The following is a 15360-nucleotide window of genomic DNA, read 5'->3' on the forward strand; positions in this document are numbered from 1 at the left end:
CCGATACATAATTAAGGAATCTATTTTTTTTTGCAAAAAGATATGGTTCTGTGGTCTTTTTTATACATTTCTATTATTTATTGATTTGTTAAAACCTTGTAGAATAATATGACGATTTAAGTATAAAAATGAAACAGTTGTGTAAGATCACTTTTGAGTATATTTATGTAAACATGACTAGTTTTGAGAAACTAGCCATGTTTACATTAATACACTTAAAATTGGTCTTTTACAATTATTTTATATATATATATATATATATATATATATATATATATATATATATATATATATATATATATATATATATATATATATATATATATATATATATATATATATATATATATATATATATATATATATATATATATATATATATATATATATATATATATATATATATATATATATATATATATATATATATATATATATATATATATATATATATATATATATATATATATATATATATATATATATATATATATATATATATATATTTATTTATATATATATATATATATATATATATATATATATATATATATATATATATATATAAATATATATATATATAATATATATATATATATATATATATATATATATATATATATATATATATATATATATATATATATATATATATATATATATATATATATATATATATATATATATATATATATATATATATATATATATATATATATTTATATTTATTTATATATATATATATATATATATATATATATATATATATATATATATATATATATAAATATATATATATATAAATATATATATATATATATATATATATATATATATATATATATATATATATATATATATATATATATATATATATATATATATATATATATATATATATATATATATATATATATATATATATTTATGTATATATATATTTATGTTTTTTTTTCTTTTTTTAAATATTGTTATATTTATCTAATTTGTAAAAACGCCAATAAACGCATAAATAATAAACATAGTAATAAAAAATATATACAAGTAAAATTTAATTTGGAGGTAACGACAAAAAATCAATTTGGAATATATCGGTCTGTTTCCAATACTTGATATAAACCAATACTTCGAATGTAGGTACACAGAGCAAATACAGAAGTAAAGCACTACTGCATTTACTGTACGCGCTAACAGTATCTGTCACTTGACTGCAAATTATCATCGCACAATAAATTATTATCCTACTCGTGTATATATGTTATTATCCACGCCATATTCGTACAATGAGTACAATCAGTATGTATTACAACTTACCATATAACAAACATATATTACGCACTAGCTGAACCCGGGCATTTCCCATTCTTTGAGGCATAACTTGATTAGTTGTCAACATTTTGAATGTGTCCAAATACTTGTTCACAAATCTAGGTATTCTCCACTTCGGATTTAATGTTATATATTTTTTTAAATAACATTTTTTTTTACTTTATTTGAATAACTGGCCGCTTAGGCTTACAAACAAAGAATGAAATTGAAATATTTTTATATTTTGGCATCTCAACAAAGGTGAAGAAGAATATGAAAGTCTTTTTACAGTGCTTTTGACTTGTTAAATAAAGGCTGGTTAGGTGATCACTTTACACACGTGCGATTTCCACCGTTCTATGTACCTATGATCGACGTAAAAATGTATGAAAAATGATTACGACTCAAAAATTTACAAAAAATATAAAAACCATGATTTTGGTTTAATATGATAAATGAGATTATTTTTAACTGAATCAGGGCATCGACTACATACAGAAGATAACGTCATAACGACGTTGTGTTGATAAATTTAACTTTAGTCCTAAACAGGAAAAAAAAACATTAAAAATAATATATGATGATTTTTAACTGAATAAGGATATCAATTACGTACGGAAGATAAAATATAACTGCGTTGTGAAGATAACTTCAACTTTATTTTATTTAACATATTTTTGTTATCAAAACTTATTAGCGAATCTGATCAACAACCAGTATCAAAATGCAAAAATCGTAAAAATTAAAGTTCAGTAGTAAAGTGAAAATTTTCTACACCACGTTGTTAAAATATTAGATTTTTACCGCAATTCCAAATCCAGGTGCCATTACTTACACTTACCGAAAGTTACATTTCGCCAAGATATGAATACTTGAATTAAATTTCCGTAAATAAATGATAATATGAATTTTCTCACGAATCTTGCGTTGCTTACTTTACGATACGAGAAGCGCCTGTTTACATAAGGACACGACATTTTATCTATTTACTCACAAACTTCTGCGTATTATTCTGCACACATCGTGTAATTTACGGCCATATCTTATCGTTATTTGCACGCGAAAACATTTTTAAATCATACAGTAAAACCTTGATATAACGGACTTAGTTGGGGGGGGGGGGGGGGTGTCCGTTAAAGCCAAAAAACCGCTTTATATAAATAAGTTTTAAATAAATAATTTTTTAAATAAATATGACCACTGTATTTAGATATAAATAAACAATACAAAACATAAACAAAATTGTCTTTATTGTCTTCGTATACTCGTTGTGAAGTGACGTTGCTATTTGATATCGACGTTTTTCCTTTCGGTAATCCTGCTTTGAAAAGGGAATCAAGTTTTATTTGCTGTTTTGAAGTGTGCTGTTATTTTGTAATCAACGCTCTAAAAATGAAAATGCTTATAATATAGTCATATATGTATAAACACGGTGTCCCATAATCCAACGTATTCCTATTAAGGGGTGTTAGGCCAGCTTACGACTCCCCAAAAAATGAAAATATGACCTCAGTAAAAGTGCCATAGTTTTCGAGACATTTTCACTTTTTTTAACTTCCCGAACATCTACGCCTTAAATTAATTTTTGAATGACACTTTTAAAAATTTTTAAATGTTGAGATAATTTTCAAATGATAAAGACCTACATATACGTCAACATGATATGAATACATTCTCTCGGGTATATATATGTATATATATATATATATATATATATATATATATATATATATATATATATATATATATATATATATATATATATATATATATATATATATTTACTATATATAGTATGACGTGAAAATTTTTGACATTCTAGGCGACACTTGAATATATATATAAGCATGCGTAATATTAAGCGGACCTTTTTTTTAATTTATTTTTACGTTTGACTGAATTTTTTCTCCGTTATATCCAAAGTTCGTTAAATACAGGTTCGTTATAACAAAGTTTTACTGTGATACAGTAACGGTAAACGTATTCCCGCACTAGCCCGTTTTTCTCCCTCTCATTAACCCTTTGAAGTAATAACATTTCCTTGGGCTAGATGGAAAATGTTGAAAAGCACTTATACCCTCGGGATCGCTTATTGGGTTAAAATGATACGAGCTGCGTAATTTGAGTCGAGTTGTAGCTCCATGGATGGTATTGCGGACTACGAGTCTCTAGGTTCGAACCCACTCTATCACTCATTTTTAATAATAGGCGTCTCAGGCCTACAAAAAATTATAAAACTGAATATTTATAAATAGTATAAATATTTCTTTTGAAAATATATATTTATTTTTTATTTTTAAAGGTGTCTCAGCGTAATATAAAACATGTATCGTTTTTCCCAATTTTTTTTAAAGGAGATAAGTATATGTATATCTGTATCACGGAAATTTTTTCTATACCACAATAAATTATAGAATTCTGATTTGTCACGAATGCCTTCACGAACGTATACGGCAGACCACTCGATATTTTCAGAATTGCAACCTGGTAACTCTGTGGATATAGTCAGAATCGCCAACCTGGTGCCATTATAAAATGTTCGCTTAACCTTGATTCGCCATGATTGGTTGAAAAACAAAAATGAAAACGCAACGCCATGATGTATAAAAGAAACAGTACCATAGACAATACCAAAAGATGAGACAAAACGTGACATTTGCATTGGTGAAGAGATTCTCCCGGACCTTATTTCTTCTTCTTCTTCTTTTTAATGGCTTTTCACTCTTCTAGAGTGTTCTAGCCAGTGTCAAGTTATTCCAGCGCGCACCTCGCGTAACATATAAAAGGAGTTAATGGTAGATGTATTTTTTTTTTAAATTTCACAAGGTAAATCTTAGTAAATAGAGTTTGATTACGATGAAACGTCTAAGCAAATAAATACCATATCTATTAAGTTGCTGTATTTGTCCGCTTATTGCAATGTTTGTTTATTTTGTTGACTTTTAATATTAATGTGAGGTGTCTAATAGACCATGGGTCGGCAACCTGCGGCCCGCGGGCCGCATGCGGCCCGCGAGACATCTTAGTGCGGCCCGCGAGATTCTCGCCGCAACGCACATGACGGACAATATTATACACAATCGAGTGAAAGGAAGCGAGAAAGGGAGCGAAGGGAATCTCATTGATTTTATTAAATACAATAAATGTCGTTAAAATATACTTAGCATTTTATTTTTAAAACTTAAATATTTGTACATAAATTTTGTATGTATACCTACTGCAAGTGCGGCCCGCACTGATCCCCATGAAAAATATTTGGCCTTTTTACAACAAAAGGTTGCCGACCCATGTAATAGACTATGCGGTGTATGACGTCATTGTTGATTCGCATTAGTAACAACTGTTAGTCACAACTTGCGGATTAAAGAGAGTGGAATAAATACTTCTTACCTGACTCAGAATACGTTCATGCTAGTTACGAAAAAACTTAACTTAAACTTAACTTTGGTGAAATGGACCCATGGGTTTTTGAATTGTACAGCAATTATTAAAACCAAATTATACCGCATTTTTTGTATTGACGAGAATGAAATAATTATTTTAATAATTATTTCTTTATTGTCTCGGAATACGTTTGTATATATACATACTTTTACGTAAAAATTGGTACATGTCCCGTTTTGCGGATAAAAATAAATGGTTACTTTAAATATAATGTAGGTACATATTTTATACGGCATGAAAATCATAGAGGCCTTCAAACATGAAATCAAGGTTTTGATTAAAAAAATAAACTAATGAAGAGTGCGATTAATTATTTTGTAATATTTGAGATACTTTATTTATGAAAAAAAAATCAATCGCGGAAAAAGTAAAAGTGCGTATTTTGCAACGAAATTACTTCCGCTGTTGATCGAATAATAAGCAACGCAAATTTTGTACATAAGTACGTATATTATAAAAATCTAAAAATACGGATCCATTTATGCTATGAACATATCGCTCACTCCTTTCAAGAACGTCATAAATCAAAAAACTTGATTTTTCAGGAGAAGGTTTTTAAAGTTTAAAAATAAAACACAATGTATTAAAAATAAATATCAAGCCACTTATTGAACTTTTTACTGTACAACAGATCTTTTTAAGTAAAACCTGGAGGTTTTTTCTCCATTTGAAAAATATTTAATACATTTAAAAAAATAATTAAACAATACATTTTCTTCAAAATGCAAAAACAATACTTTCTGCCCTGTAGCGGGTAAATATTAAGTTAAAAATATGCCGCTTCTTCTGGGATATAGTACATTTTCTGGGCATTCCGAAAACATGCTCAACTGTAAATTGACGATTTTTGATTTATGACGTTCTTGAAAGGAGTGAGCGATATTACCACGAATCAATTGATGAAATTATGAATTTATCTTTATCGTTTTAATTTTTGTGAAAATGATTATATGAGTAGGTACATACAAGAATTTTATTGTATTTTAATATCTATATTATAAAATAAGTTTCGTTTTGTTGAGCTAGATTAGCTTAAAAATCTATATAATCTCGAAAAAATGGACAAATAAAAAATTTAAAAAAAGATAAATAACTAACTATTCCATACTATTTACAATATAGATTAAAATAAAATTTACAATATCACCATGGCCCTTAATTCAGTTTGATCATATCACCTTCATTAAAATAGCGATCAAGATAACATCGTATCGGTATAGTGCAGTGCCCTTTGCACCATTGGGTGCTAAAAGGATCAGAAGAAAAAGAATAACAAAAAAATACAATGAAAATTTGACGAAAATTTGAAAATGTAAATTTAAATTAATTGATTCGGCGGTCACTTTGTTCTCATTTCTATGTACACATTTTTAATTGAGGTTTTCATGGTAAATATCACTATTTCTTAAAATCCATTGTGACATGTGTTTCGATGCATTCCGCATCATTTTCATATACCGCATATGTATTTCTACATATACCATATGTACTACTATAACTTCAAAAGAGTATATTTTTTTTTGCCGGAAATTTGTGGTCTTTTTTAAAATACCGCTGATTAACGTTGCTTAATTTCAGTAAAGTTTTTAGTAAGCAATGAGAGAATTAACTTTTTAGGCATACATAGCACAGCTTTAAACATATATTTATGATACGCTGAAGGGTGCCTTTCGCGTTATTTACCCCTATAATTATTTATGTGACGAAAACATTTGGACGATAAATCTTGCGACCCCCGTGTGTATTTCGAGTGTGTGTACTCGTATTTGGTTACGTACCATTAAGAAACGGAAATTTCAGCAATTTACATTCCAAAAATACCTAGCCGCAATAAAAATAAATCACTAGGTTCCTTTAAAAAAAAACTCTTAAAATGAAGTATTTTTCGATTACTGTCAAATAAAAATTACTAAATAATATCTACATGTACTAGTACATGAAAATAGTTCGATTGAATCTATAATTAAAAGTGCTTTATTATTACAGTATATTCATACATTTTTTCATACAAAAATGTAATTTTTGGAAAATGGAGGCAATATTTGTATATATCGTTTTTTGTGTTATAAATCAGTCGCAATTCTTATAGATCCATTATTAAAAAACACACGTTTATGGAAGAATGCCGAAAGATCGGCAATATGTTTAAACAAAATAGCAAAATATAACAAAAAAACGTTGACATCTGGATAATTCTAAAAAAAATTAAGATATAAAATTTATAAATATACATACTACAAAACTTATAAAATAAATAAGTTTAAAATTACTTAAATTCTGATTTTTATTAACCATTAATTTAACATTATAATAGAAAGACGCAGTGTGGCGTAGTTGGGTAGACGCTCGACTGCGAAATTAGCGTCGCGGGCTCGATTCCAGCCAATTACAAAATAAATTCAAGAAATGTATAATTTCTATTGTTTTTAGTATTTGTGATGTGTTTTTCATATCAACCATCCCTATCCTTACTGCCCTACCCGAAGGGTACCGTTAAATTTGATTTTTAAACATCCAATTTGAAGTTAAAATCCTGTAAGTACCAGGGCAAAAATAATATTTCTCAAAATTTAAATTCTTTCTATCAAACATACTGCCACCATCATAAGCTCGACGTGCCCTACGTAAAGTGCTCTAACTACATTTTTGTCAATTTTGAGATATTTGGTGTATGTTATCAACTGACTGCTATCTACAAATATAAACAAACAAAAAAAATATATAAAATAAATTGCGCCTAGTTTTCAGGCGTATAAGACGCTATCTACATCGAATTTTCGAAATGAACTGAACTCCTAAAACGCTAACTACTTTATTTTGACAAAGCATAAAGTTTTAAAAAGATTGAATATATTATTTTATCGTGTTTTTTAATGTGAAATACTAGTTTAAAATTTCAGATAAAACCGTTAATTAATAATGAAAATAATCTTGTATGCTCTCTCCTGTAAATTAACTTTACGTAGGAGCTGTCGAGTTGAAATAGTTATTTGATGAGAAGCGTCGACTCGAAAGAGAATAACAATCAAGTATGTATAACAAACTTAATTTTAGTAATGTGGATACGCGGGACACCTGGACGAATGTACGTATTGACACATTGTTGACATGTCATGCCTGGCTTCACATGTTATCAAATCACCATGTTATTTTTAGATAAGAGCATGTCAAATAAATTCGCACACTCCATCAAACAATTATTAGTATTTTCGCAACCGACTACCTTCGGATATTTATGGAAAAAATAATTAATAGTAAACATGAGAAACTTCTGAGTAAGCTACCGATTTCAAATAGGGTGAAAAATTTTTTTTTTCGGAAATTCGTGATCTTTTGTAAATATGCCGCATATGATTAATATAATTATTTCCAGTGAAATAATTTGTAACCCATTTTGTGGTTTTACTTTTTTATATTTAAATAAATAAAATGTAATGAAATCATATTTATTACATGCTGAATATAATAAGAAATGAATTATTCTTTGATGAAAAAGAATATGGAAGTCTTGGCATTTACAGTGTATTATTAAATAATTTTGCCCATGATTGACAACCACACTACCGATTTTTTTTTAACTTCTAGATATATTGATTAAACTCGTAACACAGTGTGTGCGAGTCCATATTCTTCTTCATCTATGTTAAGATGTCTATAAATTAAGGTAATTATTTTAAATTTACAATTTAAAGCATGTTGTATGAACGAGCATAAGTATTTAAAATATAAGTATAAAAATCTTTAAATCGAAAATAAAATGTAGGTACATGAAATATAATTAAAATAAACATTTAAAATGACAAAATATAAATAAATATAAAAAATCCATACCTTTGAGTCAAAGTTTTCACAAAAAATCACCAAAAATATTTTCAATAAACTCTCACAAGAAACTAAAAAAACCACTAAAATTACGCAATGTTTTGATACAAAATTTTCGAAAAATTAATGGCGAAATAAAAAAATACTGTTAACAATAACAATTTCAGCACGTAATTATTTTTGGGCATTGTAGATAAACACAGTAACAAATATTCATAAAATTAATTTAAATCACTGTCAAAAAGAACACATCTTCGTTCTGAACCATAGAAATTCGACAAATTCAAATTTTAAATCACTTCCTGTCAAAACTTCCCGCTCTCGGAACTCGTACTACGCGCCAAAACATCTGGTTGACAACTGAAGCGGCGCAACAAGTTGTCCTATTCTATGGAATCAATAAACGAGACGGCACTATTAAACAATTCATAATCATTTGTTCAATTAATAGTTAACCATGACTGACAGATAACACAAACAATATTCAGTACATTTCTTACTGATACTCAGTTAAACTGGCAGTAAATCAGTAAAGTAACAGAGTAAAACGTGCATTAGTAAAAAATATTTTAATTTACACGGTAGTTCAAAACGACACATATTAACAAACGCACCTTTTTACTCGTGGCATTAATTTTATCATCCGTTTACCATTTTTGTGGTCGTGTGCGAGCGGGACAAGTATACTAGAGGTCATAGTAATATTACTAATCAGTGATTGCAACGGTAGGTACCCAACTATTTTTCATGAATCATTCATCGAAATACCAAAATGAAGTAAGAAAAAAACTTGTTTTTATTTTTTAATGTCGAGGATACATTAAAGTAATTGTACGTTATGAAATAAGTCCAAAAAGTTTACTCTAATTACATAATATTAATATGTATTTTAAAATGAATTTAAATAATAATTTGATGGTAATAATGGAATAAAATTGAAGTTGAGACACTTAATTCAATTCACTTTTGATATCATCGCTTGAATTTTGATGTAAAATGTTTCATTATTGTTCCACAAACGTCATGTGATGTCGCAGAAATGTAGCTATAGGTGAATGAGATTCTGCGAGTAGAAAAGGATCGCATTTATTTTAATGATATTTTTCACACTTTTAATTAAATTTCATTACTTTTGATATCACCGGCTGTAATTTTAATGTACAAAGTATCTTTACAGTTCCACAAACCATATTTTCTCGAGGTAAGTACCTTTAAAAAATATTTATTGTGTTTGAAAAAAATCTCTAAATTTGAAAAATGTAGATGCTTCGTTTTGCAAAAGAAAAACTGTCATTATTTGAACGTGGAACAATGCACAACGTCAGACTCGCGGTTGTCATTCGTGAATAATAACAAAGCCGTACAACATGCATCTCTTTCTCAATGTTGAATCAACACGTATTGTGGTAGCATTATTTAATATCTTCCTCTTTCACACAGCATTTGAAAATTAGCCACAGAATACCATAAAATGTTTACAATTAAGTTTCAGTGGGTTTGTGTCAATACTCAGAATATTTCTATCGAAATGTTTATAAATACAACAAAAATGGTTTTGCACTGAGTTATAAATTAAAAAAAAAATATGTTGGCATTGGATTGTTTTTACACATATACAAACACATTCAATACACATGTATAAATGTATATATTTTTTTTTAAAGTTTTGAAGTTACATTTCTTGGTGGAACTGCATTTTATATTATAAAATAACAACTATAGTTTTTTCCACGTATATTTTTTTTGACCGGGTTTCGTTGTTACCGACATCATCACCAGTCTGATAATGTCGGTAACGACGAAAGGCGGCAATCGGTCAAATAAAATATTTGTGTAAAAAACTATACAATTTTTAATAGATTTATATTATCCACTGACACTTCGTGATGGAATTGCATTTTAATATATTATTAAATTAAAACCAATATTTTTAGCTTTTCCACTTTATTTTTATTTGACCAGCGACCGGGTTTCGTCGTTACCGATTTCATCAGACTGGTGATGTCGGTAACGACAAAACCCGGTCGCTGGTCAAATAAAAATAAAGTAGAAAAGCTAAAAATATTGGTTTTAATTTAATAATATATTATACAATATTTATTTTATGTTATAGAATCATTGTGCCAAAAAATATCAAAAATAATTTTAATTAATTGTTATTTAATTATTGTAACATCTCTTTATAACACTTGCATCATAGTGATAATATCGGAATAATCAGAATAATATTCAACCTCAAGGGCGTTTGTGCACTACACGGAATTTTACCGTCCGGCACGTCAGTTAGCGTTTTAAAATGATGATTGGCTTGGATTGGCTTGTGCTTTTGTCCATCTTTCTTCGGATCGGTGCTCTTGATCGGTGCGTGAACACGTTGCGCGTAAATTCAATCACGTTAAACTGTCGTAGTCGCTTTCATTTTTCAAAACCGGACTACCTGAAAATTCCGTGCAGTGCACAAACGCCCCAAGGCTTTCAATGCATGAATTCCGGATCCTGTTACTGTAAAAGAACTCGACTATTTTTTTATATAAAGAGTGTAAACACACGTTCAAAAATGTATTTCCGTTTGAGCGAATACGTTGAAGTTTATTCACTAGCGCTATTTCATGATTCATCTCGGCCTTTGATAAGGTTTGCACCTTTATTGGTATAAATTTGTACAGGACCAAACTGACCACTCTAGAAAAATATTATTTTAACAGATGATTTGGAATTTTTATTCGCAACATTTTGAGGTTGTCCAAATTTTCTTTTCTTATCCCCTTGACGTCGACTATCACTTGAGGGTAATTGTCCTTATCTTGGGCAGCTCTAAACAGTGCCTCAACGGTCCTGATCCTCGTGCAATCTCATATAGTCTGGAGCCAGGAGATCTGCCTTCTGCCCATACCTCGTCAACCTTCTATTTTGCCTTTATGATTAGGTGCAAATACTTGTTCACAAATCTGGGTTTTATCCATTTAGGAGTTATTTTTACTTTTTTTGATACCTCAACATAGATGAAGTACAATTTAGAAGTTTGGGTATTTACATGGCTTATTATATGTCACAGGCTAGCTAAGCGATCACTTTATATACGTGCAATATTCACCGTTCTACCCATGATCGACAACCACACTACTAAACATTTTGAAACTCCTAGATATATGCAGACTGTAATAGCAATGGGTGGATTATTTTGCGAGACAGGGAATAGACATATGGGTATCCAGAGTTCTACGCTGGACCATAAGACATGAAGAGAAGAATAGGCCAGCCCCAGAAAAGATGACTCCCGGTCGTGGGTAGTAGGTGGATCGAAAAATCCCAAACGAGAGAAGTCTGGAAGATACTAGAAGAGACCTACATCCAGCAGTGAAGAGATGGCTACAAAAAAGAAAAATATTAACAGGTCTTCTTAATTTTTCCAAATTTGACCGGATTTTTAGTCCGTTATATCCGATGTTTGTTATATAAGATCGCTTACAAAGTAAGTCGATATTCATATTGTGGTGTCCCTATTTTTACATATTTTGTCTTTGACTTAAGTTTTGATCATTCGCTTTTCCCCTTTCCCTCCCTCCCGTCCCTCTTCCAGGTATTTATATTAAATTACAAATGTGAAAATTTGTAACTGGAACGGTACAAATAACTGTTTTGTGTTACTCGTTAATGTAAATGTATTTATGTAACTGTTCTGTAAAATTCTAAATAAAATAAAAAATAAATAAGAGGTCCGTTTTATCGAAGTTTTACTGTAAAGACGTATTCATTCTAATTCGCTTCTGATGTCTCAAGGTCGCACGACCACTATGGCCGATTAACACTTTGCGAAGCAATCTGTCGAGTAAACACAACCGGGCGCTAAGAACGTAACCTCATTGCATGGGTACTTACTTGCTCTTGAGAACCGACTACTAGATACATGCGGACCATACGAGTATAAGGCTACGTTTACATTGAGACAGTAACTGACATCAAACGCAAGGCAAGTCAGTGCTGACTAAATTATCGGACCATATCTTCAGTTTCACAGATCCGCCTAATGTATTCTATATTTGCAAGCATTCTTCCTGTGATAACTTTTGAGATCTTCATTTGAGATGTTTTGATTAGTTTTTTGATCTTATTTGTATAGGCTCTTGTTTTTATTGCGTAAGTCATTATTGTATCTTAACACGTGTCTTGTAGATTCGAACCTTAGGCCAGATTTACATCGAGTCAGTTACTGACTTCAAATACAAAGTCAGTGCTGACTAGATACTGGTATCGTGTGAATTGATTTTACGTCAGTGCAGAGCTGTCGCGTCAGTGCTGACTTCAATATTCCCGGTGTTTCTTCTCCTCCTGACATCGTCTTAACACCAAATTCAGTAGTTGATCATTCGCTGACTCGGCGTTGTAGGATGTCCGACGCTGTCGTTTATCCATGATTTTGTTTGTCCACTATCTTATCCAAACACTTTTTTTTACTTATTTTTTTTTTTTTACAAAAATGTTAATAAAATTAGTATATAACCACTCACCGAGATTTTTACGTCTACCGGTTTCGAGACGTACCCGTCTCTTCGTCAGGACAATCACTAGCACAGCATGCAAACAATACTACCCTTCACCACCATAGCACCATTTACACACTCAAAACTACACAAAATGTCTAACACATGCGATTTTTGGTCGACCCGAAGACCAACATGCACTATAGTTTTCAATACAGACATGCGTTACGAGCCGAGGTTAAACGTACATTAAAATTAGACCTATAATTGAATCAACTTATATACTTGTAGGATGAAAGGAGTGGGCGGGGTTCGAATTGGATATTGACGAATCGTGTTTAACGGATGTCGAATCAAACAATGGACTATATGTAAAATTTATTTGGTTGTTAATTAGAGGAATATTATTTTTAAGTGCTATCCTAATATAAAAAATCTCCATATTATTTAGTTTTAACCCTTTATTATTAGTGTTTAATATTTTTACTCCCATGTCTTTTTTGAAGACATGATTTGATTCTATGAGGTGATTGGCAAATTCGATAAACACATCTCTTCTTCTAACATATCCGTTAAATCTTCTAATAGCAGATTTGAAACATTTCTCAACAAAAAATTGACTTCTATCAAACTGGCGTTTTCGAGAATTAATTTTTCCTCACTGACAATAATTGATTTTTTTTACACTTATATTTATTCAATATTACCCTGGACTGATGGTACGTGAAGCGGAGGGCTGATCACCTTTCCTTCGTGTGTTAACAATCAAGATAACACTGCGTTTATATGATGCAGTGCGCTATGCACTATTGGGGTGCGGATAAGGGTTTGAATGAAGACTTCAATAGCGTGTGGGCACCGTAGAATAAAAAATTCGACTGATGACTGCGTGTAAAATGTTCAAGTTAGTTCTAGCGTTAGTAACTCACTCAATGTAAACCCTTACCAATACTCTACCGATGATGACGCGTTCTGTGATGACTAACAAGACGCGTTAGCGGTCCAATGCTGCGTCACTCCCAGTTCTTGGAAAATCTTACCCAATTTCGAAGAAGTCATAAACCAGTTTCTTTACTATATTGAGAGAAATGGAAGCGACCGTACTATAAGCGTATTGTCGAAATATGCGCGTATTCACACTTACCTTCAAAATTTTACTCCATACAAAATACACTGAAGTCTTCTAACACGATTTCAAAATATCACGATGCACAAATTGAGAAAAATTGAACATTCATTTGACAGATTTAACTTATAAAATTTTATTCATTTGAATTGTATAGAAATTTTATTAAATTGTATGTGTTTTTTAAAGTTATATTAAATTAAATAAAAGTGATTAACTGTTATTTGGAATTTCCCAATATTATTTATTAGTTTGAAATTAATTTTGTGGAATAATATGATGATTTAAATATAAAAATATAACAATTACGTAAGACCACTTTTTGAGTTTATGAAAGTTTTGAGAAATACAAATGTTCTCATCAACATGTTAAATAATAAATCGTTTGTATCTGTATAAGCAGTCTTATACAAATACTACTTATGGTGCTATGGAAAGGGGGTTAGGTGAATATTTATTGTAACTTTTATATTTGGAGAGTATTTTTGAAAAAAAAAATACAAAAAGAAAGAGGAAAAATTCATTTTTTGGTGTTCTGATCGATTTCGGCGCAAAAGGCTCATATGTGTATTTGGAACTAGAAGCTTCGGTAAACTTAATGTCCAAATACACAATCGTATAATAGAGACATAAGTATAGTTGCCTGATCAGTGATACTTAAACTTTTTTGATCATGCACCTTTATGACGAAAATAACCATAAATTTACTTCATTTATTTAGTTAATTCATCATAATTTTTCTCCTATATGGTACATATAATAGACTTAGTGCATATGTATATTTTTATTGTGTAGAATTCAAAAATTTTCAATCCATTTCATTGTAATGAAAACTATTATTTTTATCGTAAAAATGACAACAAAAAATGCAGAAAATTGACTTTCAATAATTTATTTATTTATTCTAAATCATAAAATACATCTCCATCAGATTGAATAATCACAACAAAAAATTTAAATTATAATCTGATGGGAACAGTGTGATTGAACTTGTCGACTAATTTCGGAAAATCTGACTTCGTGCAGTACTTCATATTCTTCTCCGTCTTATTCCTCATTATTGAGGGTTGTGACCCTTGTGGAAGCAATGACCCTTTGTGCAGTAAGCCCAAGGATTTTTTTCTAGTAGCATTGCACGCAAGGACACAAAGGTATCTGAAAAAGAAATATGCCGTACCT

General features: G+C 29.8%; 1 protein-coding gene across 1 annotated transcript in view; it reads right to left on the bottom strand.

Moving 5' to 3' along the window:
* The window catches only part of LOC148301972 (G protein-coupled receptor moody-like), a 79378-nt gene extending 70442 nt beyond the window's left edge, over window positions 1–8936 (bottom strand). The window contains exon 1 of the mRNA XM_088272399.1: window positions 8584–8936. The gene's annotated coding sequence lies outside the window, so the exon portion shown is untranslated. The remainder of the gene's footprint in view (window positions 1–8583) is intronic.
* Window positions 8937–15360: the final 6424 nt, after the last annotated feature.

Source organism: Brachycentrus maculatus, unplaced genomic scaffold, assembly GCF_059751285.1.
Source record: "Brachycentrus maculatus isolate JH-2025_06_01 unplaced genomic scaffold, ASM5975128v1 h1tg000496l, whole genome shotgun sequence".
In the NCBI taxonomy this organism is placed as follows: Eukaryota; Metazoa; Arthropoda; class Insecta; order Trichoptera; family Brachycentridae; genus Brachycentrus; species Brachycentrus maculatus.